Source organism: Lasioglossum baleicum, chromosome 17 (assembly GCF_051020765.1).
Source record: "Lasioglossum baleicum chromosome 17, iyLasBale1, whole genome shotgun sequence".
Classification (NCBI taxonomy): Eukaryota; Metazoa; Arthropoda; class Insecta; order Hymenoptera; family Halictidae; genus Lasioglossum; species Lasioglossum baleicum.
In genome coordinates, this window is record NC_134945.1 from 1,875,674 (window position 1) to 1,903,525 (window position 27,852).

Below are 27,852 nucleotides of genomic sequence, written 5' to 3' on the forward strand. Positions count from 1 at the left end.
CGCATCGTCCGAAGTGGCGTCCTTCTCCCTGCCTACGTTGGAGGTGGAAGAGATCGAGGTTCCCTTTTCGAATATTCAAGCCGAAGTCAATTCGGACTTATTCAATGCTCGTGCGTGCCGCGCGCACGAGACGATCGTTAACGATCAACTCGCGTCTTCTATTAATTCCGGTAACCATTCCGACGATTCCGGTAGCCATCCCGATTCTTTAAATAATTCCGGTAACCATCCCGACGATTCCGGTAGCCATCCCGATTATTTAAATAATTCCGGTAACCATCCCGACGATTCCGGTAGCCATCCCGATACTTTAAAGAATTCCGGTAACCATCCCGACGATTTATATTCAAAGTCCTGTGTGGATAGAAACATCAACGCCTTCGCCTCAGATGAACTTTTAGAATGTTCATATGAGAACAATTTAGAAAACATTTCTATTCCTAAAGTTAAATCAAAAGGAGTTTATGTTTTGCCACAAACTCCTATCTTCAAATCCTCGCCGGAACAAGACCTCTTGCAGCTTCAACGATCAAGTATCCGTGCGACCGAAAACAAAGTCCATGCGTCTGGCAAATACAATTCCGCGAGATTCGCGTCAGCAAGAAAAAGAAATAAAGCCGATACATTATACTCGCCCGAGACAACTAAGTCTGATTATAAGCTTTCGTTATGTATCTTGCGAAACGAATTCAATCTTCCTAGCGTTAACAGAGTCTCCAATATCGTTACGCCAACGATAAACTATCGCAGCGACCCAAGAGCGAAATTTAAAACCTCTGGTCAGCATCACCCCACTCCACAGCAGGAAGACGATATCCCTGCGACGCAACGAGATCTTCAAGGAGAAACCGTCACCCCTGAAGATCATCAGTCTCTCGACAACGCTATAACAGCAACCATGCAGCCGATACAAGCAGCTATCTTGCTCTCTATTGCCACGCAAGCCTCAACACTCATTGGATATGACTGTGGAGGTTCAACCTTGAATATTACCACGTATTCAACTATTGACACTCTTAACTGCGAGCCAGAAGACATCGCACCAGCTGAAAATTTAGAAAGAATTCAGCTCCTGCAGCTAGCTGAATTCTCGCAAACTCGTGTCTTGCAATGCCATATCGGAATAGACAGAACCATATACTATCGTGGCATGCATTCACATAATTCGGTAGTATCCAATGGTCGACAAGACTATATATTACCGATCTCCAGCGAAACCTGTTCGAGCCTACACACGACGGGGACAATATTCATCACCCCAGCCGCCCAGATCACAGGTATTCAGCCGAACTCGACCTCCTCTCACGGCCTCACGTTAGCAGGAGTTATTCAGAACGATGGTAGCTGCGCTGGAACCACGTATAGTGATCCGTTTGGGACTTGGACCGATGTCGTGGTACAAGCTTTAGTCCGAATCACGATCCGCGACTACATCGCTCCAATCAGATTGTCAACCGGACAGATTCATCTACAAACTGGGCAAACCTGTCCCCTTCAAAAAGGAAGCTGCTTAGACGCACAAGATGGCCATACGTTCTGGGAAACCACGCCGACGGACTCGTGCAAATTCAATAATTATGATGTCTTGTACGAAGGGATAGCCACTAAACTATCCTCCAAGGTGAATCCTTCTCCAACCCTGTATACCGTAGCATCGCAGGACACGACTTTTGCACTCACGGAGACAGGCAGATCGTCAGTTTGCGGATATGTCATAATCCGAACGGAACACCCCAAGCTGTTCATTCTGGAAGTTGGAAGTTCAGGAAAATTCAAGGAGAAAACACACACCTTGGTCAACAATCTGGACATCTTCACGTATGTCAACAGCAAATTTGTTTACGTGGAAAAGCACCTCCGGAAACAATTTTCTCAACTCTACAAAGATGTAATCCGTCAGAAGTGTGAGCTAGAGCGTCAGATTCTCCAGAACGCCCTCACATTATTACATTCAGCACCCGAAGAAGTTGCCACTGCCATCATGAAGGATGTCGGATTTACCGCAGTTCCAGCAGGAGAGGTAGTGCACATAATAAAGTGCATAATAGTCACGGTCCAAGTGAGGAAAACCGAACGGTGTTATGATGAGCTACCCATCACGTATCGGAACACATCAAAATTCCTGAAACCAAGGGACCACATCATTTCAAATACGGGGACAGAAAAGCCATGCAATGAGCTACTTCCCCCATATTACAGACTGCACGGAACATGGTATCGCCTAACACCGTCATTGATGGAGGCCATCACTCCTTCGGAGCTCCACCCCCTCACCAAGTCAACCTGGAAATACATAGATCCGAAGAACTTGGCAACGGGAGGCATTTATTCACAAGACGACCTGGACAAACTACAGGATCATATAATGTTTCCTGTAGAGAAGGTAGCAGTCATAAATTCAATCGCACAGGGTGCGACGGGAAGACAGTTTGCAGCAGGAAATATCAATATGTTCAACCTGCTCGATGAAAACTCCCTACAGCAGATAGCGGAGTCTACAGCACAGAAATTATGGTCCGGATTCACTACATTCGGATCAATAAGTGCTGGAATAATCGGAGTGTATGTAGCGATCCGCACGATCAAAACAATCATCAGTACGATCGTTAACGGCATCGCATTACACTTACTATACGGCTGGAGCCTGCATCTCGTTGTCGCCATCTGGAGTTCACTGACCCGGTTCTTTATATTCATGAAGCAGAGGGACAACAAGACTTCAGCGGCCATCGAGGACAAAGCTAGTGATAGTGCCAGTGTCGGAGAATTCCGAACCCGTCCTCCCTTGACGAAACGAACGTTAATTTGCGATTCCCTTGACCCAGCGTTGCGAGACAGGGATGACATTTCAGTGCATCCTGTCTACCGCCACCCAGAGGCAGAGATTCCACTGCGTGAAATCTCTTCTCTAAGGGGGGAGGTGTGACGTCGGTCGCACCTCCGACGTTAGCTTTAAGACTACATGTAAAATTAGATACATAAGAGCGAGCGTTCCCCTTTAAAAATTCCAAAACTCCTAAAAATCCTTCATAACAATGAATCCTTAACACCACGTACATCTGTTTGAAATCCATCAACATAACCTAAAATCCAAAATCTGTCAAAATCCTAAAATAGCCAAAAATGGCCCAAACTCGAAGATTGAAATATCATTGGACTCGTGAGCGAAAATCATGAAACTAACCTAAAAATTTGTAGGTTATGTTCTCAATTCGCGTTTGTTTAGACTTTACCAAAATTTCGATTTTTGGTAATTTTCAAAAGTACTTAGAATATTTTCAAACATATGATCGGTCGACAAATGATGTCAACTAATCATATGACATATAAAATTTACATCGAAACGCCTTGCAAGAGCAAGCGCTCGAAAATATTCTAAGCCCAATTTATTTAAATAAGTAAATAGGTACGCCAATGGTTACCACTTAATTTTCGAGTCCTGCACCACTGGGAACGAAAACTGCTGACTCTAGTGCGGCGGCCATCGCGCTGTTTACGACGAAGACCGGCACAAAGAGGACACGGTCCCCTTTTGCGAAGTCAGCATTTTTCGGACGAACGTTGTTCGTCGACGAACGTTCGATTCTCCCCAGTCCTCTCCGGGGACCCGAGTGGGTCAGTCGAGTTTTCGTCAATCTTCCAAATCCAGATTGTTTAGACACAATCTTTCCAAATCCATACTGTTTAGACACAGTCCCTAATACCATTCAATAATATCTTATTCTTATTCGTTTAATTCAAACATTACTTCGTTATTCAATTAAACATTTTTATTGCGTTTCATATTTCGTACTTAGTACGTATTTCGATTTCGTTAATAATAAGCATCTTTACCTTTGTATTCTTTTACGTTTATAATATACTTTGTTTTACCAGAGTCAATCTAAATCCCAATTATTATTTCCTTGCTCCTAACTTCGTAGTTTGAAGTGACACGTTGTTAGTTAGAGATAGAGTTCTCACTGGAAAGTTCGCGAATAGTATTCCGTATTCAATTTCCTGTTTCAACGTGTTCGCGTACGTGCGTGATAGTGATAGACTTGCTCGCATAGCAAGCTCCGCAGCATCCACGTCCGTTTTCTCGAATCAAAATATCGTCAACCACGCGGACGATATTCGCGAGATAAATTCACGGGATCGCACAGCGTCCACGCCCGTTTTCGCTAGTTAAAATATCGTCGATCACGCGGACGATATTCGTGAGTTAGATTCACGGTATCGTACAGCGTCCACGCCCGTTTCCTCAACGAGCGCATCCGTCTACAATACCGTAGCCGCCAGCTGTCAACCATTGGAGATCGTTCCTGTCAAATATTGACGTGACAGAATTTGGCGCAGTCGTCAATCCTTGAAGGTCGTTTCCAGCCATTTGGATCAACGCCTGTCAAGCAGAGCGGACCGAATTCAAGGCCATCAGCGCAACCGTAGCCGTTCATCCGTTGCGAACCCATTTCTTGTGTCAATCGACAAACAAGCGGAGCGTAAAAGTAAGTGGAACATATTATCGCGTATGTTTCAGGGTCGCGTGCATCATTCATCTGTGTAAGACCGCATGTAGGTGTCGGCATCGGGTCCTAGTCTGTTGATAAAAAGACCAACACTTTTATTAAATGTCAGTCAGTGGAAGAGCAGAGTAGCCGGGCCGCGGTATTCTCTTCTCTTGCTCTTATAGCCCCGCCAGGACGTGACACCGGAGTTAGTATAAGAATCGGGCTGGTTACCGGAGCTAGTATAATGATCGGGCTGGTTACCGGAGTTAGTATAAGAATCGGGCTGGTTACCGGAGTTAGTATGAGAATCGGGCTGGTTACCGGAGTTAGAAAGGTCGGGATGGTTACCGAATACGTCGGGACGATACCCGGAATTAGAAAGGTCGGGATGGTTACCGAATACGTCGGGATGGTTCCCGGAATTAGTATTGTCGGGATGGTTACCGAATGCGTCGGTATGATACCCGGAATTAGAAAGGTCGGGATGGTTACCGAATGCGTCGGGATGGTTCCCGGAATTAGTAAGGTCGGAAGAGTACGACTCGATTTCTTCCATCTCCAATGGGGGCAATCGAAATGAAACTCTTTCCGACGAGGTGTTAAAACACCGGAGGCTCGCTTTGCCTTTACGATTGGTGACGACGCAGTCACCCAGGAATACATCCGGCGCTACGTTAACACGGCGGATATATCCCTGTTTAGGTCCTTCGACGTCGACCGCTATGCACGCAACGGTACGAGGTTCGAGGACGAATTCTTCGGATTTCGGAGGAGTCTTTGTTCGGACTCGATCCTCACGCTCCACGATCCGACTTCTCGCAGTGTACTTCGATATCTCTCGAGTCTCCTTCGATTCCGGCCGGCTTTTCACGGCGTTTTTCTCTAGGGAGTACTCGATCGAATCCCGAGGAGGCATTGAAATAACCTCCGTCACCGGAGCTCTGCAAGGTCTGACCGCGGGTGCACGAGGATTTGAGGAAGACACTCGAACGTTCCTTGCCGAATGTTCCTCACGCTCGGCGGCCGGAGTTTTAACGAGATCGTTGGTCATAGACGGAGGCATTGAAATAACCTCTGCTGCCAATTTATCGCGAGGCTCAGCCGTGGGCGCGAAAGGGTTCGAGCAGGGAACCCGAATGTTTCCTATCGTTATGGATTGATTCGCAAAGGAGATCTCGGCTCCTGTTCTGAAGAAGGGAGAACCGAGGATTCCGTCGATGTTAATTGGGAAGTTTTCTTCCAAGACATGAAATTCGATAGGGTTTTGACCCTGTAAGTGTATTTTAATTTGACCGAGAGTTGGAATGGATCCCTCGGTTATTCCTTGGACTTCTATAGTGTTCGTATAATCTATAGGTAGATTTGGTTCTAGACTTGACGCACGAATTAGATTGATCTCCGAACCCGTGTCTAACAAAAATTCACACTTCTTTTGTAATTGAGGGGCGGAGATTTTTACGCGTGGAATTGGTGAGTCTGCAGCAAGATTTACTGCTGAGACGAATCGTCGGACTGGTCGTTCGTCCGGATAGCCGTTTGGGTGCGGGCTGTAGTTTGGGTTGAAGATGCGGCCTCCCGCCTTGGGTTGGCTTCGGTCGGGAGGCCGGACTCGTTTCCCGACCTCCTATTGTTATTAAAAGCGCGCTTACGGCACTCGTGAATATCGTGCCCGGGGACTTTGCAGTAGTTGCAAAATTTGTTAGGGCTTGAAGGGCGATCTGTGCGACCATCGCGGTACGTGTTTTGGTCGCGAGGATTATTTTCCCATCGCCGTTGCGGCGTCGGGGAGCGATAAGAGTCCCGGTTTAAGTTTCTCGAGGACTGCTGAGACGAGTCCGGTCTGTTATCGCGGCGTTCTTGAGTTCGCTCTGGAATGTCACGAGCGGACTCGTACGTGGAACGCGGGCGATACGGTCGGTTATCAGAGAAGCTGACTCGTTTTTCTTCGCGGATCAGTTCTCGTCGACGAGTCTGGTCTGACTCATACTGCCTGTAAGCAGAGATGGCTGCTTCGAAAACAGTGGCAGGATTTCGCGAAGGGCAATGAAGCACTTCGGCACGCAGCTGGGGAAGGAGACCTCGTAGAAAACAATCTACTACGAAACGATCCAGCTCTTCGTAATCAAAGCCAATATCTGTGGCATCTTGAATCGCGGTTCGAAGGTCTTTAACGCGATTGATGAAGTCTAAGATGTGCTCATTTGGAGCTTGGAGTACACTTGCGAGATCGCCACGGTACTGGTCCACGAATTTGTATGGGCCCAGCACTGTACGTAACTTTTCGCATAGTGCAGAAATTGTGAATATGTGCTCGCCTTCTATAGCGGCATAAGCACGATCGTGGAGTTTATTGCAGAGCAATTTCGTGAGGGCACGCTCTGCAGTGGCCGGTACGGTGTCACGCGCGCGTTTGCATGCACGTATGAATTGTAGGACGGAAGACGAAGTTCCGTCGAATCTAGGGACAAGCTCGGCGGCTTGTTTTAGAGCGAAATTACCAGTAGGTTCATACTGTGGGATTTCGCGTGGCTCTGGCGGTGAAGGTTCCCGCATATTAGAGACGTTACTAGGGCCTGGTGTAGGCGATTGTTGACGTAGGCTTTGACTCGTGATTTGGATGTTATGAAGCTCTTTTCGTATTTCGTCGAGCATATTCTTTTGGTTTTGTGCGTCTTCTTCATATTTGAGACGCAATTTGGCAATAAAATCAGTTTCCTCTTTGAGATATTGCTCTCTACGGGCGAGGTCTTGCGCATAAAGGAGTAGCTCTTCCTCGGTCATTGGAGGAAGGTCTGCATTAGGATCTGCTCGGAGATCCTTTTGAGATCGCGTGATTGGGCGAGACATTTTGAAAGATATAAATGGGATTTAAAAAAAATGTGAACTCCGTACTGACACGCGTCGGGACTTGTTAATGCAAATATCCGCGACCACTTCGATGTCCTACCGACTGCGCCAAATTTGTCACGTCCGTCACTGTGTTTTTGTTACAGGTACCAAGAGAGAGAAAAGGATGGCACTCAAGAACAGTGACAGACGGACGGTGGAGATATGAAGAGTAATTGAAGAGTGGTCTTTCGTGCCGAGACAGCCGCGGGCTGTCATATGCACTAGGACAACCGATATTGCTATGGATGCAGTCAAGAAGAGAACGTCCGACGCGGTTACAAGAAGTGTCCCGACAAGAATCACGCGCGAGATGATGCAACGAAAACGGTGAGTTTACAGGATTCAGCAATTATACGAGACATTATACGACTCACCGCAATGCTGTATTGACGCCTAATAATATTGTTGCAGCAGGAACTGGCGGTACTGGCAGTAGGTGTCGTACATCGGGTCTTCTATACAGATGTCCTCGAGGTGGGGAAGATCTGGCAGAGTTGCTGCTGCTCGGTTCGGGACGACGTTAGTGGCCTTGGATGCTGGCCGCAAGACGACACGTTGATGAGTTGGCAGAGGAACGTCACTGATGATTCGGCAACGGACCCTGGGAACGATGATCGTGTCTCGGCTGTCGTCGTCGGCTATGTCGATTACCTCAGGACGATCGACCGGATGTAGAACTGGCGTCGGAGCTCGCGAGAGGTCCGCGTGGTTGACCTCTTTAGGAAGGTTGCAAGGGCAACCGTATACAGAAACGTAATCGGACGCGTCACACGGAATGTGTTCGGTGGTTCCCAGAAGTTCTGTCCACTCGGTAGTGGCAATGATATGATCGAGCACCGCTTTATTTCTCAACGCGCGCCTCGATTTAGCAAGTTGATACTTGCGTCCCGCTCGACGTGGGCGTCGCATAGGTAAGGAATAGTAATGACGGAATATTAATAAGACAATGAAAATGAACTTCCATTTGTTGTTAACCTTTTAGGTAGTTAACTCGCTTCACGTCTATAGTGGCGGCTCAGCGTTTCCACTGCGCTCTTTAGACCAATTCTAGACGTGGCACGAGAACTTCTCTATGACTCGCTTCACTTTCCTTATTGGTGTCACGTCCTTATTGGTGTCACGAATTTGTCACAACAAATTTTGGCAGAGGTAGGACATATGACGTATCCTACAAAAGTGTTGACGGTGTTTCTAACATCGGTGACCAACGAGTGTCCCACCGACTTCGCCAAATTTGTCACGTCCTGGCGGGGCTATAAGAGCAAGAGAAGAGAATACCGCGGCCCGGCTACTCTGCTCTTCCACTGACTGACATTTAATAAAAGTGTTGGTCTTTTTATCAACAGACTAGGACCCGATGCCGACACCTACATGCGGTCTTACACAGATGTATGATGCACGCGACCCTGAAACATACGCGATAATATGTTCCACTTACTTTTACGCTTCGCTTGTTTGTCGATTGACACGAGAAATGGGTTCGCAACGGATGAACGGCTACGGTTGCGCTGATGGCCTTGAATTCGGTCCGCTCTGCTTGACAGGCGTTGATCCAAATGGCTGGAAACGACCTTCAAGGATTGACGACTGCGCCAAATTCTGTCACGTCAATATTTGACAGGAACGACCTCCAATGGTTGACAGCTGGCGGCTACGGTATTGTAGACGGATGCGCTCGTTGAGGAAACGGCGTGGACGCTGTACGATACCGTGAATCTAACTCACGAATATCGTCCGCGTGATTGACGATATTTTAACTAGCGAAAACGGGCGTGGACGCTGTGCGATCCCGTGAATTTATCTCGCGAATATCGTCCGCGTGGTTGACGATATTTTGATTCGAGAAAACGGACGTGGATGCTGCGGAGCTTGCTATGCGAGCAAGTCTATCACTATCACGCACGTACGCGAACACGTTGAAACAGGAAATTGAATAAGGAATACTATTCGCGAACTTTCCAGTGAGAACTCTATCTCTAACTAACAACGTGTCACTTCAAACTACGAAGTTAGGAGCAAGGAAATAATAATTGGGATTTAGATTGACTCTGGTAAAACAAAGTATATTATAAACGTAAAAGAATACAAAGGTAAAGATGCTTATTATTAACGAAATCGAAATACGTACTAAGTACGAAATATGAAACGCAATAAAAATGTTTAATTGAATAAACGAAGTAATGTTTGAATTAAACGAATAAGAATAAGATATTATTGAATGGTATTAGGGACTGTGTCTAAACAGTATGGATTTGGAAAGATTGTGTCTAAACAATCTGGATTTGGAAGATTGACGAAAACTCGACTGACCCACTCGGGTCCCCGGAGAGGACTGGGGAGAATCGAACGTTCGTCCGAAAAATGCTGACTTCGCAAAAGGGGACCGTGTCCTCTTTGTGTCGGTCTTCGTCGTAAACAGCGCGATGGCCGCCGCACTAGAGTCAGCAGTTTTCGTTCCCAGTGGTGCAGGACTCGAAAATTAAGTGGTAACCATTGGCGTACCTATTTATTTATTTAAATAAATTGGGACTTAGAATATTTTCGAGCGCTTGCTCTTGCAAGGCGTTTCGATGTAAATTTTATATGTCATATGATTAGTTGACATCATTTGTCGACCGATCATATGTTTGAAAATATTCTAAGTACTTTTGAAAATTACCAAAAATCGAAATTTTGGTAAAGTCTAAACAAACGCGAATTGAGAACATAACCTACAAATTTTTAGGTTAGTTTCATGATTTTCGCTCACGAGTCCAATGATATTTCAATCTTCGAGTTTGGGCCATTTTTGGCTATTTTAGGATTTTGACAGATTTTGGATTTTAGGTTATGTTGATGGATTTCAAACAGATGTACGTGGTGTTAAGGATTCATTGTTATGAAGGATTTTTAGGAGTTTTGGAATCTTTAAAGGGGAACGCTCGCTCTTATGTATCTAATTTTACATGTAGTCTTAAAGCTAACGTCGGAGGTGCGACCGACGTCACATTGGCGGCTCAGCGTTTCCACTGCGCACTTTAGACCAAGTCCGGATATGTCACGAGTATAATACACTCAATGTAAGAACTGAACTGGAAGATAGTGTTGTACTAACACAAGAATAACACAATCGAAGCACTGGTATAATAATGATATATTGAGTATGAACTGGTAAGTACACTGGTATACAATATGTAAGTAATATTATAATAGGAGTAGTAATTGGATTAATGAATAATGGATATTGTAATATGTTATAGGAATAATGTATGAGAATTAGGAGTTGAGTTGAGTTGAGTTAGAGTTAGAGTTGGAATTGGAATTGGAATTAGGAGTGAAGGATCGACACACTTCACTTTCGCGGAGCTAGAGTGAACACGTCTGCTCTTGTCGTCGGAAGAAGCCGGACTGGCACGTCCGTGCGAGTCGCTCGCTTGGAGCGAACCGTTCGAGTCGCTGGCTGAAGGCGGACTGATGCAAGCGTCCGCTCTGCCTTGCCTCCTTCGTTCGGAGTGGGGTAGCTGACGCTGTAGTCTCTTTGTTCTTCAGTCGTCGGAGTGGGAGAACCGCTGACGCAGCAGCGTCTTTGCTCCCGGGGACTGCACGTGCATTTCTGCTGACGGTGCAGTCTCGTGGCTGTCCTATTGCCCTCTACGAGCGTGGGACTGCTGATGCAGCAGTCTTTGGACTTCTCGACGTTTCTAGAAGCTTCTAGATGCTTCCAGAGTGATGCAATACTTTATTGCATTATGTGTCGTGGTGATGGGTTGAAACTGAGGTAAGGTGTTGATCAAGGTGAAGTTATGGTGATGGGTAGAGACGGAGATAAGGATTAGAACAATAGAATAATGAAATCTTAATACTATGCTCTTATGTCTAGGGGACGGTGTATGGATCTTATGTAGATCAGACCTTGTATACATAGTGTGTGTACAAGGCCAACGTCGTACATCGGACGACGTAACACCGAATGAAAAAGGGAAAATTGGCCAGGGGTTCCCCGGAGGCGCTGGCCAGCGGTATTTCACCTGTGACTTTAATAAAATATAGTTATTGAAAAGGTCCGCTCGTTCATTGACACTACCCAAGCGGAGCGGACGAACTGGCCTCCAAGCCGGGTCACTGTGTAACGAACGAGGGCACTGTTAGAACTGTCACTATAGATCTAGCACTGCACGTATTCCTTGTGTGAACTGTCGCTTGATGGAGAAAACACTTGACCGAGAAAACACTTGACCGATCAAAATGTCGCTTGCAGACGTATTGTCTCGGCGGAGCTGTAAGCTTCTCCCTTTGTAACCAAGTTTCAATACTCAACAAGTGCACGATAAACGAGGATATAGTTTGAATATCGGAGAGAAATAGGTCACTGAATTGATTGAATTGTAAAAGAAGTCACTCGCGAAGTTCTGGTAAAATAAGATATATTATAATAATAACTTGATTACACTTGGTTACAATTGTATTAATATAAATGTGAATATGAATTAAATGAATTAATTGCGTAGGAGTTAGTAAATGAATTAGTATTGGAATTGAGACTGCGTTGAGTCGGAATTGGTATTGAGTTTGAATTAGAATTGGAATTAGAATTGGAATTGGAATTGTAGAACAAACGTAGATGAACGTCGAAGCGCGAATTAGAAGAGCGCAGATCGACACGTCCGCTCACTCCGCTGGCTAGGACCAGACTGATGCAAGAGGCAGCTCTGCGTTGCCTCCTTCGCTCGGAGTGGTGGTTGCTGACGCTGCAGTCCCTTTGTCCTCGCTCGTCGGAGTGGTGACGGGTGCAAGACTGCTGACGATGCAGTCTCTTTGTCCTCGCTCTCGACAGAGTGGTGACGCGTGCAAGACTGCTGACGTTGCGATCTCTTTGTTCTCGAGGTGGCGTTTACTCGAGCGGAGTTGAGGATTTGAACAAGTTGTAACTGTAGATGAGGGTTTGAACAAGTGCAAGTAAAGTTAGGAGTTTGGAGTGATGGTTGGGTTTAGAACAATTGGGAGAGTCGAGATTCAAGTAGTGATGGGTTTTAGAACAAGTTTAGGAAAAGTCGAGATTTGAGTAGTGATGGGTTTTAGAACAAGTTTGGGAAAAGTCGAGATTTGAGTAGTGATGGGTTTTAGAACAAGTTTTAGGTGAAGTCGGGGTTTTGTTAGTTGAACATGTTAGGCTTATTTTTAGTACTTATTTTTAGGATCGAGAGACAAACTCGATTTCGCGCTTTTCGCATGTTCTACAGAATTGAAAGTGTTACGTCGGACCGACCTCCGACGTTTCACTTTTCGGCTAAGTTCCGAAAAGTATGCATGATATACAGAAACGAATCCGACTCTCAATTCTATAAAGTATCTATAACACGCGAAATCGAGTTTAACTTCCGATTCTATAAAAAGTGTATAGTGCTCGAAATTGAGTTTGTCTTTCAATTCTGTAGAACATGCGAAAAGCGCGAAATCGAGTTTGTCTCTCGATCCTAGAAATAAGTACTAAAAATAAGCCTAACATGTTCAACTAACTAAACCCCGACTTTACCTAAAACTTGTTCTAAAACCCATCACTACTCAAATCTCAACTTTTCCTAAACTTGTTCTAAAACCCATCACTACTCAAATCTCGACTTTTCCTAAACTTGTTCTAAAACCCATCACTACTCAACTCTCGACTTTTCCTAAACTTGTTCTAAAACCCATCACTACTCAACTCTCGACTTTTCCTAAACTTGTTCTAATACCCATCACTACCTAAATCTCGACTTTCTCTAAACTTGTTCTAATACCCATCACTACTTAAATCTCCACTTTGTCTAAACTTGTTCTAAAGCTAACCGCCACTCCAAACTCTCAATCTTACCTAACACTTGTTCAAACCCTCATCTACACTTATAACTTGTTCCAATCTCTAACTTCTCTCGAGTACACTCTACCTCGAGAACAAAGAGACCGCAGCGTCAGCAGTCCTCGAGAACAAAGAGACTGCTGCCTCAGCGAAATCTCGAACGAAGAAGGTCTAGAGAGACCGAGCGACTAGGCAGTCTGGTCCTAGCCAGCGGAGTGAGCGGACGTGTCGGTCTGCGCTCACTCCATTCTCACACAACGACATCAGTCAGTCTGGTCCTAGCCAGCGGAGTGAGCGGACGTGTCGGTCTGCGCTCACTCCATTCTCACACAACGACATCAGTCAGTCTGGCCCAAGCCAGCGAAGCGAGCAGACGTGTCGATCTGCGCTCTTCTAATTCGCGCTTCGACGTTCATCGACGTTTGTTCTACTATTCTATTCCAAATCCATTCCAATTCAATTCCTAAATCAATTCCAATTCTAACTCTTACTAACTCATACTCCGTATACGATTATTACGTTTAATTCATTTATTATTATATTACCAAGTTTATACTCAAGTGTACTCAACGTTCTTTATTTCAATATATATATATTATATTTTACCAGTGTTACGTGAAGTTAATTTCTACATCATTCTACTAAATCCAGTGACAGTTTCTTTTCGAAATTCGAATCGTGCCCTCGTTAATCATACAGAACTCGGCTTGGAGGTCAGTTCGTCCGCTCCGCTGAGAAGTAGTGGTTGACGAGTAGACGTTTGGAAATAATAACTTTCCAAATCAGATAAACGCATTTAATATTAATAATAAATAATTGAGCTCTCGCTTACGTGTTCAACCTCGGTCACAAAGGGAGAAGCTTACAGCTCCGCCGAGGCAATACGTCAACGAGGTGACACTTAGTCAAAAGACTATCGAAGTTAAAGTGACAGTTTGTGAAAGGAAACGTATCAGTGTCTAAAGTGAAGTGACTGATTTAATAGTGCCCTCGTTGTCGCACGGTGACCCGGCTCGGAGGCCAGTTCGTCTGCTCTGCTGGGTAGTGCCGATTAACGAGTAGACATTTTCGAGTCAGGTAAATTACCTCTGGCCAGCGCCTACGGGGAACCCCTGGCCAATTTTTCTTTCATGTTTGGGACTTAGACAAAATCCGACAAAACGATTTTCAGAGTATTATCTCTTCCGAAACAGTTCCTTCCATACCCATCCCTTATGCGTCGTACACGTCGTGCAGGCCGAAAGTATCAACTGGCCAAGTTCAAGCGGGCATTAAATCAAACAGCCATCTTGAACCGCGTCTTAAGTTCGACTGATTGGACTGAACTTCTCGGAACGACCGAGAATATCGAGTGTGACGCGTCAGATTACGTATCGGTATACGGTTGTCCGTGCCGTCCGATTCCGGACACAGAGGTCGACCACGCGGACCTCTCGCGTTCTTCACATGTCACCAAACCGTCTGCTGGTCGCTACGAGATAGCCGATCTCGTTGACATCTCTGACGACGACGACGACGCCAGGAATACCATAAACCTGTCAAGTGACAACAACAACCCGCCTGCCGTTCGTTACGAGGTCATTGATCTCGTCACCATCTCTGATGACGATGACAGCAGGAGCACGATAATCTTGCCGCACGTTCGCTGTAGGATCATCAAGGACGAGTACCTACCGTCCAACAGACGCATTGTCGTGCGTACCCCAGCGAGACAGCTGCCAAACCTTCCACATCTCGATGAGATCTGTCTGGACGACCCGTTATACCAGACCCATGCTGACCGACGAGCTCAGCTCCTTCAACAGTACTACTAAGATACAACAACTAACCGGTGAGAATTCGTATCTTTTGTAACCCCTTTTGTTTCCAGGTCAACTCACCGCGTTCGTTGCGTCTGCGTAGAAGTATCGCCATCCGCGTTGACTGCTAGCGGGTGTCGGTCTCAAATGACTATCGGTGTCCTAGCGCATATGACTGCCCGTCTGGCTGTCTTGGCGTAAAAGACCGTTTCCTCTTCTTTCCACGTGCCGCCTCCTGGGGTCATCTTCTTTGCCTAGGACGTGGGACGTAACAAAAGACAAACTCAATTTCGAGCACTATACACTTTTTATAGAATCGGAAGTTAAACTCGATTTCGCGTGTTATAGATACTTTATAGAATTGAGAGTCGGAATCGTTTCTGTATATCATGCATACTTTTCGGAACTTAGCCGAAATGTCAAACGTCGGAGGTCGATCCGACGTAACACTGGTATATATCGCACAGAATACAATTTTTTCTTTCTCTCAAATCACATTTTTTAGGTAAAATAATTGCTTGTTTCAGTGTAATAACGCTAAAAATTACTTAATATACGCACACGGTAAAGCCAACAAGTGTAACTTTCCTCCTCACAGCAAAAACGTCGAAAAAATTCGGTTTTTATTGTTTTTGACAATGATGCAGCCGAACAAAAAATCTAAAAAAAATTGACAACATTGCCTGTTATAGTACTTTATCAGGGAACCAAACAGCAAAATAGCATGTTTTCATATTTTTGAGAAAAAAATATTTTTCCGATTTTGTTTGAGGTTTTTCATTTTTTACGACCACAGTTTGAAACAAAAAAATCTGAAAAAATTCTCAAAAATGCGCCTTGGGATCCAGAATGTGTCACATTGTTTTCAGAATTTTAGAACGCATTTTAGACCGGAAAATGCGCCGAAAACCGCAAAATCTATTTTTCCCTGTAACTACCCTCACGGGCAAGCTAGAGGGCTGAAATTTTACTCAGAGGAGTTTTTCTTGGCAAGCTTTCGAATGGTTCAATAGCTGTTGAAAAAGCTCTAAGGGCAGTTTTGACCATCTTAATCGGCTAGGTCCTTTGTATGTCACGTCCCACGTCCTAGGTTGAAAGTGAATCGAGGAGGTGGCACGTGGAAATAGAAGGGGACGGTCTTTTACGCCGAGACAGCCAGACGGGCTGTCATATGCGTTAGGACACCGATAAACGATTTTTGGAAAACCGGCACCCGCTTGCAGGCAACGCGGATGGCGATACTTATACGTTAACGCAACGAACGCAGTGAGTTGACATGGGGTAAAGATGGTTACAAGATACTGATTCTCACCAGTTTGTTGTAGCGCCTTAATAATACTGTCGCAGGAGTTGTTTCCTCTGCGCTGCGTAGACCTCGTACTGTGGGTCCTCGATGCATATATCTTCCAGGCGAGGAAGATTGGGAAGACGCAACGTAACACGTTGACGTGGTGACAGGAACGTGCTGTTGGTGATGACGCAACGAGGACGTGGCAGGATCACTGTGTCCTAGCTATCGTCGTCGTCAGAGATGTCTATGAGATCGATGATCTCATAGCGGGCAGCTGGTGTAACGTTGGCAGGGGTGGAACGCGAGAGATCCGCGTGGTTGATCTCTGTGTTCGGAATCGGACGGCACGGACAATCGTATACCGATACGTAATCTGACGCGTCACACTCGATATTCTCGGTCGTTCCGAGAAGTTCAGTCCAATCCGTTGAATTCAGGACTTGATTCAATATTGCCGTTTGATTCAATGCTCGTTTGAATTTGGCGAGCTGGTATTTACGGCCTGCGCGACGTGTTCGACGCATAAGGAGAGAGGAGCGAATGGAACTGGGTTTAACAACTCCTTCTCAAGAAATCCTTTATAGGAATTTTGTCTATGTTCCGAATAAAAAAAAGGAAAATTGGCCAGGGGTTCCCCGGAGGCGCTGGCCAGCGGTATTTCACCTGTGACTTTAATAAAATATAGTTATAGAAAAGGTCCGCTCGTTCATCGACACTACCCAAGCGGAGCGGACGAACTGGCATCCAAGCCGGGTCACTGTGTAACGAACGAGGGCACTGTTAGAACTGTTACTATAGATCTAGCACTGCACGTATTCCTTGTGTGAACTGTCACTTGATGGAGAAAACACTTGACCGAGTAAACACTTGACCGATCAAAATGTCGCTTGCAGACGTATTGTCTCGGCGGAGCTGTAAGCTTCTCCCTTTGTGACCGAGTTTCAATACTCAACAAGTGCACGATAAACGAGGATATAGTTTGTGTTACGTCCCACGTCCTAGGCAAAGAAGATGACCCCAGGAGGCGGCACGTGGAAAGAAGAGGAAACGGTCCTTTACGCCAAGACAGCCAGACGGGCAGTCATATGCGCTAGGACACCGATAGTCATTTGAGACCGACACCCGCTAGCAGTCAACGCGGATGGCGATACTTCTACGGAGACGCAACGAACGCGGTGAGTTGACATGGAAACAAAAGGGGTTACAAAAGATACGAATTCTCACCGGTTAGTTGTTGTATCTTAGTAGTACTGTTGAAGGAGCTGAGCTCGTCGGTCAGCATGGGTCTGGTATAACGGGTCGTCCAGACAGATCTCATCGAGATGTGGAAGGTTTGGCAGCTGTCTCGCTGGGGTACGCACGACAATGCGTCTGTTGGACGGTAGGTACTCGTCCTTGATGATCCTACAGCGAACGTGCGGCAAGATTATCGTGCTCCTGCTGTCATCGTCATCAGAGATGGTGACGAGATCAATGACCTCGTAACGAACGGCAGGCGGGTTGTTGTTGTCACTTGACAGGTTTATGGTATTCCTGACGTCGTCGTCGTCGTCAGAGATGTCAACGAGATCGGCTATCTCGTAGCGACCAGCAGACGGTTTGGTGACGGGTGAAGAACGCGAGAGGTCCGCGTGGTCGACCTCTGTGTTCGGAATCGGACGGCACGGACAACCGTATACCGATACGTAATCTGACGCGTCACACTCGATATTCTCGGTCGTTCCGAGAAGTTCAGTCCAATCAGTTGAACTTAAGACGCGGTTCAAGATGACTGTTTGATTTAATGCCCGCTTGAACTTGGCCAGTTGATACTTTCGGCCTGCACGACGTGTACGACGCATAAGGAATGGGTATGGAAGGAACTGTTTCGGAAGAGTTAATACTCTGAAAATCCTTTTGTCGGATTTTGTCTAAGTCCCAAACGTGAAAGAAAAATTGGCCAGGGGTTCCCCGTAGGCGCTGGCCAGAGGTAATTTACCTGACTCGAAAATGTCCACTCGTTAATCGGCACTACCCAGCAGAGCAGACGAACTGGCCTCCGAGCCGGGTCACCGTGCGACAACGAGGGCACTATTAAAACAGTCACTTCACTTTAGACACTGATACGTTTCCTTTCACAAACTGTCACTTTAACTTCGATAGTCTTTTGACTAAGTGTCACCTCGTTGACGTATTGCCTCGGCGGAGCTGTAAGCTTCTCCCTTTGTGACCGAGGTTGAACACGTAAGCGAGAGCTCAATTATTTATTATTAATATTAAATGCGTTTATCTGATTTGGAAAGTTATTATTTCCAAACGTCTACTCGTCAACCACTACTTCTCAGCGGAGCGGACGAACTGACCTCCAAGACGAGTTCTGTATGATTAACGAGGGCACGATTCGAATTTCGAAAAGAAACTGTCACTGGATTTAGTAGAATGATGTAGAAATTAACTTCACGTAACACTGGTAAAATATAATATATATATATTGAAATAAAGAACGTTGAGTACCACTTGAGTATAAACTTGGTAATATAATAATAAATGAATTAAACGTAATAATCGTATACGGAGTATGAGTTAGTAAGAGTTAGAATTGGAATTGATTTAGGAATTGAATTGGAATGGATTTGGAATAGAATAGTAGAACAAACGTCGATGAACGTCGAAGCGCGAATTAGAAGAGCGCAGATCGACACGTCTGCTCGCTTCGCTGGCTTCGGCCAGACTGCCTAGTCGCTCGGTCTCTCTAGACCTTCTTTGTTCGAGATTTCGCTGAGGCAGCAGTCTCTTTGTTCTCGAGGACTGCTGACGCTGCGGTCTCTTTGTTCTCGAGGTAGAGTGTACTCGAGAGAAGTTAGAGATTGGAACAAGTTATAAGTGTAGATGAGGGTTTGAACAAGTGTTAAGTGTAGATGAGGGTTCAAACAAGTTATAAGTGTAGATGAGGGTTTGAACAAGTGTTAGGTAAGATTGAGAGTTTAGAGTGGCGGTTAGCTTTAGAACAAGTTTAGACAAAGTGGAGATTTAAGGAGTGATGGGTATTAGAACAAGTTTAGAGAAAGTCGAGATTTAAGTAGTGATGGGTATTAGAACAAGTTTAGGAAAAGTCGAGATTTAGGTAGTGATGGGTATTAGAACAAGTTTAGGAGAAGTCGAGATTTAGGTAGTGATGGGTATTGGAACAAGTTTAGGAAAAGTCGAGATTTGAGTAGTGATGGGTTTTAGAACAAGTTTAGGAAAAGTTGAGATTTGAGTAGTGATGGGTTTTAGAACAAGTTTTAGGTAAAGTCGGGGTTTAGTTAGTTGAACATGTTAGGCTTATTTTTAGTACTTTTTTCTAGGATCGAGAGACAAACTCGATTTCGCGCTTTTCGCATGTTCTACAGAATTGAAAGACAAACTCAATTTCGAGCACTATACACTTTTTATAGAATCGGAAGTTAAACTCGATTTCGCGTGTTATAGATACTTTATAGAATTGAGAGTCGGATTCGTTTCTGTATATTGTGACGTCGGTCGCACCTCTGACGTTAGCTTTAAGACTACATGTAAAATTAGATACATAAGAGCGAGCGTTCCCCTTTAAAGATTCCAAAACTCCTAAAAATCCTTCATAACAATGAATCCTTAACACCACGTACATCTGTTTGAAATCCATCAACATAACCTAAAATCCAAAATCTGTCAAAATCCTAAAATAGCCAAAAATGGCCCAAACTCGAAGATTGAAATATCATTGGACTCGTGAGCGAAAATCATGAAACTAACCTAAAAATTTGTAGGTTATGTTCTCAATTCGCGTTTGTTTAGACTTTACCAAAATTTCGATTTTTGGTAATTTTCAAAAGTACTTAGAATATTTTCAAGCATATGATCGGTCGACAAATGATGTCAACTAATCATATGACATATAAAATTTACATCGAAAGGCCTTGCAAGAGCAAGCGCTCGAAAATATTCTAAGTCCCAATTTATTTAAATAAATAAATAGGTACGCCAATGGTTACCACTTAATTTTCGAGTCCTGCACCACTGGGAACGAAAACTGCTGACTCTAGTGCGGCGGCCATCGCGCTGTTTACGACGAAGACCGGCACAAAGAGGACACGGTCCCCTTTTGCGAAGTCAGCATTTTTCGGACGAACGTTGTTCGTCGACGAACGTTCGATTCTCCCCAGTCCTCTCCGGGGACCCGAGTGGGTCAGTCGAGTTTTCGTCAATCTTCCAAATCCAGATTGTTTAGACACAATCTTTCCAAATCCATACTGTTTAGACACAGTCCCTAATACCATTCAATAATATCTTATTCTTATTCGTTTAATTCAAACATTACTTCGTTTATTCAATTAAACATTTTTATTGCGTTTCATATTTCGTACTTAGTACGTATTTCGATTTCGTTAATAATAAGCATCTTTACCTTTGTATTCTTTTACGTTTATAATATACTTTGTTTTACCAGAGTCAATCTAAATCCCAATTATTATTTCCTTGCTCCTAACTTCGTAGTTTGAAGTGACACGTTGTTAGTTAGAGATAGAGTTCTCACTGGAAAGTTTGCGAATAGTATTCCTTATTCAATTTCCTGTTTCAACGTGTTCGCGTACGTGCGTGATAGTGATAGACTTGCTCGCATAGCAAGCTCCGCAGCATCCACGTCCGTTTTCTCGAATCAAAATATCGTCAACCACGCGGACGATATTCGCGAGATAAATTCACGGGATCGCACAGCGTCCACGCCCGTTTTCGCTAGTTAAAATATCGTCAATCACGCGGACGATATTCGTGAGTTAGATTCACGGTATCGTACAGCGTCCACGCCGTTTCCTCAACGAGCGCATCCGTCTACAATACCGTAGCCGCCAGCTGTCAACCATTGGGGATCGTTCCTGTCAAATATTGACGTGACAGAATTTGGCGCAGTCGTCAATCCTTGAAGGTCGTTTCCAGCCATTTGGATCAACGCCTGTCAAGCAGAGCGGACCGAATTCAAGGCCATCAGCGCAACCGTAGCCGTTCATCCGTTGCGAACCCATTTCTTGTGTCAATCGACAAACAAGCGAAGCGTAAAAGTATGTGGAACATATTATCGCGTATGTTTCAGGGTCGCGTGCATCATTCATCTGTGTAAGACCGCATGCAGGTGTCGGCATCGGGTCCTAGTCTGTTGATAAAAAGACCAACACTTTTATTAAATGTCAGTCAGTGGAAGAGCAGAGTAGCCGGGCCGCGGTATTCTCTTCTCTTGCTCTTATAGCCCCGCCAGGACGTGACAAATTTGGCGCAGTCGGTAGGACACTCGTTGGTCACCGATGTTAGAAGCACGGCATCGAGGAATAAAAATAGAATCAGTGTTAGCACGCGAACCCCTGCGCGTTCCATCATTGTCTTGACAATTTAACGCAGTAGACTTAGAGTCCGTGAAAGCATAGTGTCAGTTAAAAGTGCGACGGGCGGTTTAGAAAACGCCCCTTCGCCCACGTTATATAGTCGGATTATTTTTCGCGAATTTCATACTTAGAAATTTTCAAGCGACGCAATCATGGAAACGCGTAGCGAGGCTAGAAAGAAGGTTCCTCCTACGGAAGAGGAATTAATTGAATTCCAGAAAGATTTAGCTCGTAGAGAAGCAGCTCTCATTAATCAAACCGCCGCGTTGACTCAACTCAAATTGCAATACGAAACAGAAACGCGTGAGCAGAGAGAAACGTACGAGGATATACGCCGCGAGATAGCAGAAATCCGATCGGCCAGAGATTCTCAATCAATTCCAGCTAGCCCAGTCGTTGCGCCCCGCGAACCCATAATGCACGATTCTTCGAATTTCACCGTTAAACAAGCGGTTGAACTTGTGCCTACCTTTGACGGCACCTCCATAACCGTGCTACAATTCGTTCGCGCGTGCAAGCGAGCCTTGGAGGCTGTTCCAGCCACAGCTGAGCGTACCCTCACTAGATTAGTATGCAATAAGCTTAGAGGACAGGCATACGCCGCGATTGAAGACGTAAATATTAACACAATCTCTGAATTGTGCAACCGCCTGAAAGATGTACTAGGCCCATATAAATTCATCGATCAGTATCGCGGAGAATTAGCTTCGATACACCAGGGACAGTCCGAGCACGTGTTGAATTATATTACGCGAGTAAAGGACCTTAGAACGGCGATCATAGATTCAGGCCGCGGGGTCCCCAATCTAGACGAGATTGATAAATTCACAGTTGATTGTTTCATGCGTGGTCTTATCCCAGCGCTTCGAGCCGAGGTCAGGCTCTGCGCGTCACTCGAATTACAGAAAATATTCGACGAAGCAGTAACCGCGTACAAACAGTACGAGCTTGACCGTGTTCGTTATCGCGACGACGGACGCCGCGTTGCATTCTCCGACTCTCGTAATCGCACACCAGAGCGATCAAGCAACTCTTCTTATGATAGGAATGCGCCAGAGCAGCGCAACAGATCTTCGGAAAGGAAAGATCAACGACCTTCCTTTTCACCTCGTGAATCCTGGCGAGACAGGAAACCCGATAACAGAGACGCGTATCGCTCTCCTCCTCCGCGACGTCACGAACCGTCGCAATCAAATCAGAGCGAAATGTATAAACGCGAAGATCGCGCTTCCCAGGCCCCAGGTCGCGATCGCTTCCCTACGGAGAATCAGAAGTATTGTAAATATTGTAAGCGCACGGGACATGACATACACGAATGTCGCCGCCGCGAATATTACAATAGAAATGTGTCACGTCCTGGCGGGGCTATAAGAGCAAGGGAAGAGAATACCGCGGCCCGGCTACTCTGCTCTTCCACTGACTGACATTTAATGAAAGTGTTGGTCTTTTTATCAACAGACTAGGACCCGATGCCGACACCTACATGCGGTCTTACACGTATGAATGATGCACGCGACCCTGAAACATACGCGATAATATGTTCCACTTACTTTTACGCTTCGCTTGTTTGTCGATTGACACAAGAAATGGGTTCGCAACGGATGAACGGCTACGGTTGCGCTGATGGCCTTGAATTCGGTCCGCTCTGCTTGACAGGCGTTGATCCAAATGGCTGGAAACGACCTTCAAGGATTGACGACTGCGCCAAATTCTGTCACGTCAATATTTGACAGGAACGATCTCCAATGGTTGACAGCTGGCGGCTACGGTATTGTAGACGGATGCGCTCGTTGAGGAAACGGGCGTGGACGCTGTACGATACCGTGAATCTAACTCACGAATATCGTCCGCGTGATTGACGATATTTTAACTAGCGAAAACGGGCGTGGACGCTGTGCGATCCCGTGAATTTATCTCGCGAATATCGTCCGCGTGGTTGACGATATTTTGATTCGAGAAAACGGACGTGGATGCTGCGGAGCTTGCTATGCGAGCAAGTCTATCACTATCACGCACGTACGCGAACACGTTGAAACAGGAAATTGAATAAGGAATACTATTCGCGAACTTTCCAGTGAGAACTCTATCTCTAACTAACAACGTGTCACTTCAAACTACGAAGTTAGGAGCAAGGAAATAATAATTGGGATTTAGATTGACTCTGGTAAAACAAAGTATATTATAAACGTAAAAGAATACAAAGGTAAAGATGCTTATTATTAACGAAATCGAAATACGTACTAAGTACGAAATATGAAACGCAATAAAAATGTTTAATTGAATAAACGAAGTAATGTTTGAATTAAACGAATAAGAATAAGATATTATTGAATGGTATTAGGGACTGTGTCTAAACAGTATGGATTTGGAAAGATTGTGTCTAAACAATCTGGATTTGGAAGATTGACGAAAACTCGACTGACCCACTCGGGTCCCCGGAGAGGACTGGGGAGAATCGAACGTTCGTCGACGAACAACGTTCGTCCGAAAAATGCTGACTTCGCAAAAGGGGACCGTGTCCTCTTTGTGCCGGTCTTCGTCGTAAACAGCGCGATGGCCGCCGCACTAGAGTCAGCAGTTTTCGTTCCCAGTGGTGCAGGACTCGAAAATTAAGTGGTAACCATTGGCGTAACTATTTATTTATTTAAATAAATTGGGACTTAGAATATTTTCGAGCGCTTGTTCTTGCAAGGCGTTTCGATGTAAATTTTATATGTCATATGATTAGTTGACATCATTTGTCGACCGATCATATGTTTGAAAATATTCTAAGTACTTTTGAAAATTACCAAAAATCGAAATTTTGGTAAAGTCTAAACAAACGCGAATTGAGAACATAACCTACAAATTTTTAGGTTAGTTTCATGATTTTCGCTCACGAGTCCAATGATATTTCAATCTTCGAGTTTGGGCCATTTTTGGCTATTTTAGGATTTTGACAGATTTTGGATTTTAGGTTATGTTGATGGATTTCAATCAGATGTACGTGGTGTTAAGGATTCATTGTTATGAAGGATTTTTAGGAGTTTTGGAATTTTTAAAGGGGAACGCTCGCTCTTATGTATCTAATTTTACATGTAGTCTTAAAGCTAACGTCGGAGGTGCGACCGACGTCACACCTCCCCCCTTAGAGAAGAGATTTCACGCAGTGGAATCTCTGCCTCTGGGTGGCGGTAGACAGGATGCACTGAAATGTCATCCCTGTCTCGCAACGCTGGGTCAAGGGAATCGCAAATTAACGTTCGTTTCGTCAAGGGAGGACGGGTTCGGAATTCTCCGACACTGGCACTATCACTGGCTTTGTCCTCGATGGCCGCTGAAGTCTTGTTGTCCCTCTGCTTCATGAATATAAAGAACCGGGTCAGTGAACTCCAGATGGCGACAACGAGATGCAGGCTCCAGCCGTATAGTGAGTGTAATGCGATGCCGTTAACGATCGTACTGATGATTGTTTTGATCGTGCGGATCGCTACATACACTCCGATTATTCCAGCACTTATTGATCCGAATGTAGTGAATCCGGACCATAATTTCTGTGCTGTAGACTCCGCTATCTGCTGTAGGGAGTTTTCATCGAGCAGGTTGAACATATTGATATTTCCTGCTGCAAACTGTCTTCCCGTCGCACCCTGTGCGATTGAATTTATGACTGCTACCTTCTCTACAGGAAACATTATATGATCCTGTAGTTTGTCCAGGTCGTCTTGTGAATAAATGCCTCCCGTTGCCAAGTTCTTCGGATCTATGTATTTCCAGGTTGACTTGGTGAGGGGATGGAGCTCCGAAGGAGTGATGGCCTCCATCAATGACGGTGTTAGGCGATACCATGTTCCGTGCAGTCTGTAATATGGGGGAAGTAGCTCATTGCATGGCTTTTCTGTCCCCGTATTTGAAATGATGTGGTCCCTTGGTTTCAGGAATTTTGATGTGTTCCGATACGTGATGGGTAGCTCATCATAACACCGTTCGGTTTTCCTCACTTGGACCGTGACTGGTATGCACTTTATTATGTGCACTACCTCTCCTGCTGGAACTGCGGTAAATCCGACATCCTTCATGATGGCAGTGGCAACTTCTTCGGGTGCTGAATGTAATAATGTGAGGGCGTTCTGGAGAATTTGACGCTCTAGCTCACACTTCTGACGGATTACATCTTTGTAGAGTTGAGAAAATTGTTTCCGGAGGTGCTTCTCCACGTAAACAAATTTGCTGTTGACATACGTGAAGATGTCCAGATTGTTGACCAAGGTGTGTGTTTTCTCCTTGAATTTTCCTGAACTTCCAACTTCCAGAATGAACAGCTTGGGGTGTTCCGTTCGGATTATGACATATCCGCAAACTGACGATCTGCCTGTCTCCTTGAGTGCAAAAGTCGTGTCCTGCGATGCTACGGTATACAGGGTTGGAGAAGGATTCACCTTGGAGGATAGTTTAGTGGCTATCCCTTCGTACAAGACATCATAATTATTGAATTTGCACGAGTCCGTCGGCGTGGTTTCCCAGAACGTATGGCCATCTTGTGCGTCTAAGCAGCTTCCTTTTTGAAGGGGGCAGGTTTGCCCAGTTTGTAGATGAATCTGTCCGGTTGACAATCTGATTGGAGCGATGTAGTCGCGGATCGTGATTCGGACTAAAGCTTGTACCACGACATCGGACCAAGTCCCAAACGGATCACTATACGTGGTTCCAGCGCAGCTACCATCGTTCTGAATAACTCCTGCTAACGTGAGGCCGTGAGAGGAGGTCGAGTTCGGCTGAATACCTGTGATCTGGGCGGCTGGGGTGATGAATATTGTCCCCGTCGTGTGTAGGCTCGAACAGGTTTCGCTGGAGATCGGTAATATATAGTCTTGTCGACCATTGGATACTACCGAATTATGTGAATGCATGCCACAATAGTATATGGTTCTGTCTATTCCGATATGGCATTGCAAGACACGAGCTTGCGAGAATTCAGCTAGCTGCAGGAGCTGAATTCTTTCTAAATTTTCAGCTGGTGCGATGTCTTCTGGCTCGCAGTTAAGAGTGTCAATAGTTGAATACGTGGTAATATTCAAGGTTGAACCTCCACAGTCATATCCAATGAGTGTTGAGGCTTGCGTGGCAATAGAGAGCAAGATAGCTGCTTGTATCGGCTGCATGGTTGCTGTTATAGCGTTGTCGAGAGACTGATGATCTTCAGGGGTGACGGTTTCTCCTTGAAGATCTCGTTGCGTCGCAGGGATATCGTCTTCCTGCTGTGGAGTGGGGTGATGCTGACCAGAGGTTTTAAATTTCGCTCTTGGGTCGCTGCGATAGTTTATCGTTGGCGTAACGATATTGGAGACTCTGTTAACGCTAGGAAGATTGAATTCGTTTCGCAAGATACATAACGAAAGCTTATAATCAGACTTAGTTGTCTCGGGCGAGTATAATGTATCGGCTTTATTTCTTTTTCTTGCTGACGCGAATCTCGCGGAATTGTATTTGCCAGACGCATGGACTTTGTTTTCGGTCGCACGGATACCTGATCGTTGAAGCTGCAAGAGGTCTTGTTCCGGCGAGGATTTGAAGATAGGAGTTTGTGGCAAAACATAAACTCCTTTTGATTTAACTTTAGGAATAGAAATGTTTTCTAAATTGTTCTCATATGAACATTCTAAAAGTTCATCTGAGGCGAAGGCGTTGATGTTTCTTTCCACACAGGACTTTGAATATAAATCGTCGGGATGGTTACCGGAATTCTTTAAAGTATCGGGATGGCTACCGGAATCGTCGGGATGGTTACCGGAATTATTTAAAGAATCGGGATGGCTACCGGAATCGTCGGAATGGTTACCGGAATTAATAGAAGACGCGAGTTGATCGTTAACGATCGTCTCGTGCGCGCGGCACGCACGAGCATTGAATAAGTCCGAATTGACTTCGGCTTGAATATTCGAAAAGGGAACCTCGATCTCTTCCACCTCCAACGTAGGCAGGGAGAAGGACGCCACTTCGGACGATGCGTTAAAGCATCGCAGGTATGCCTTTCCGTTACGGTTGGTGACTAAACAATCACCTAAGAACACATCGGGTTTTACATCTACTTTCCGCACATACCCTTCGCTTGGGCCCTTTACGTTGACGGCTATGCAGGCGGCGGTACGGCTTTCGATGGAATATTCCCGAGGATTCGAAAAGGGAATACGTAGGTTTTTATACTCTACGCATT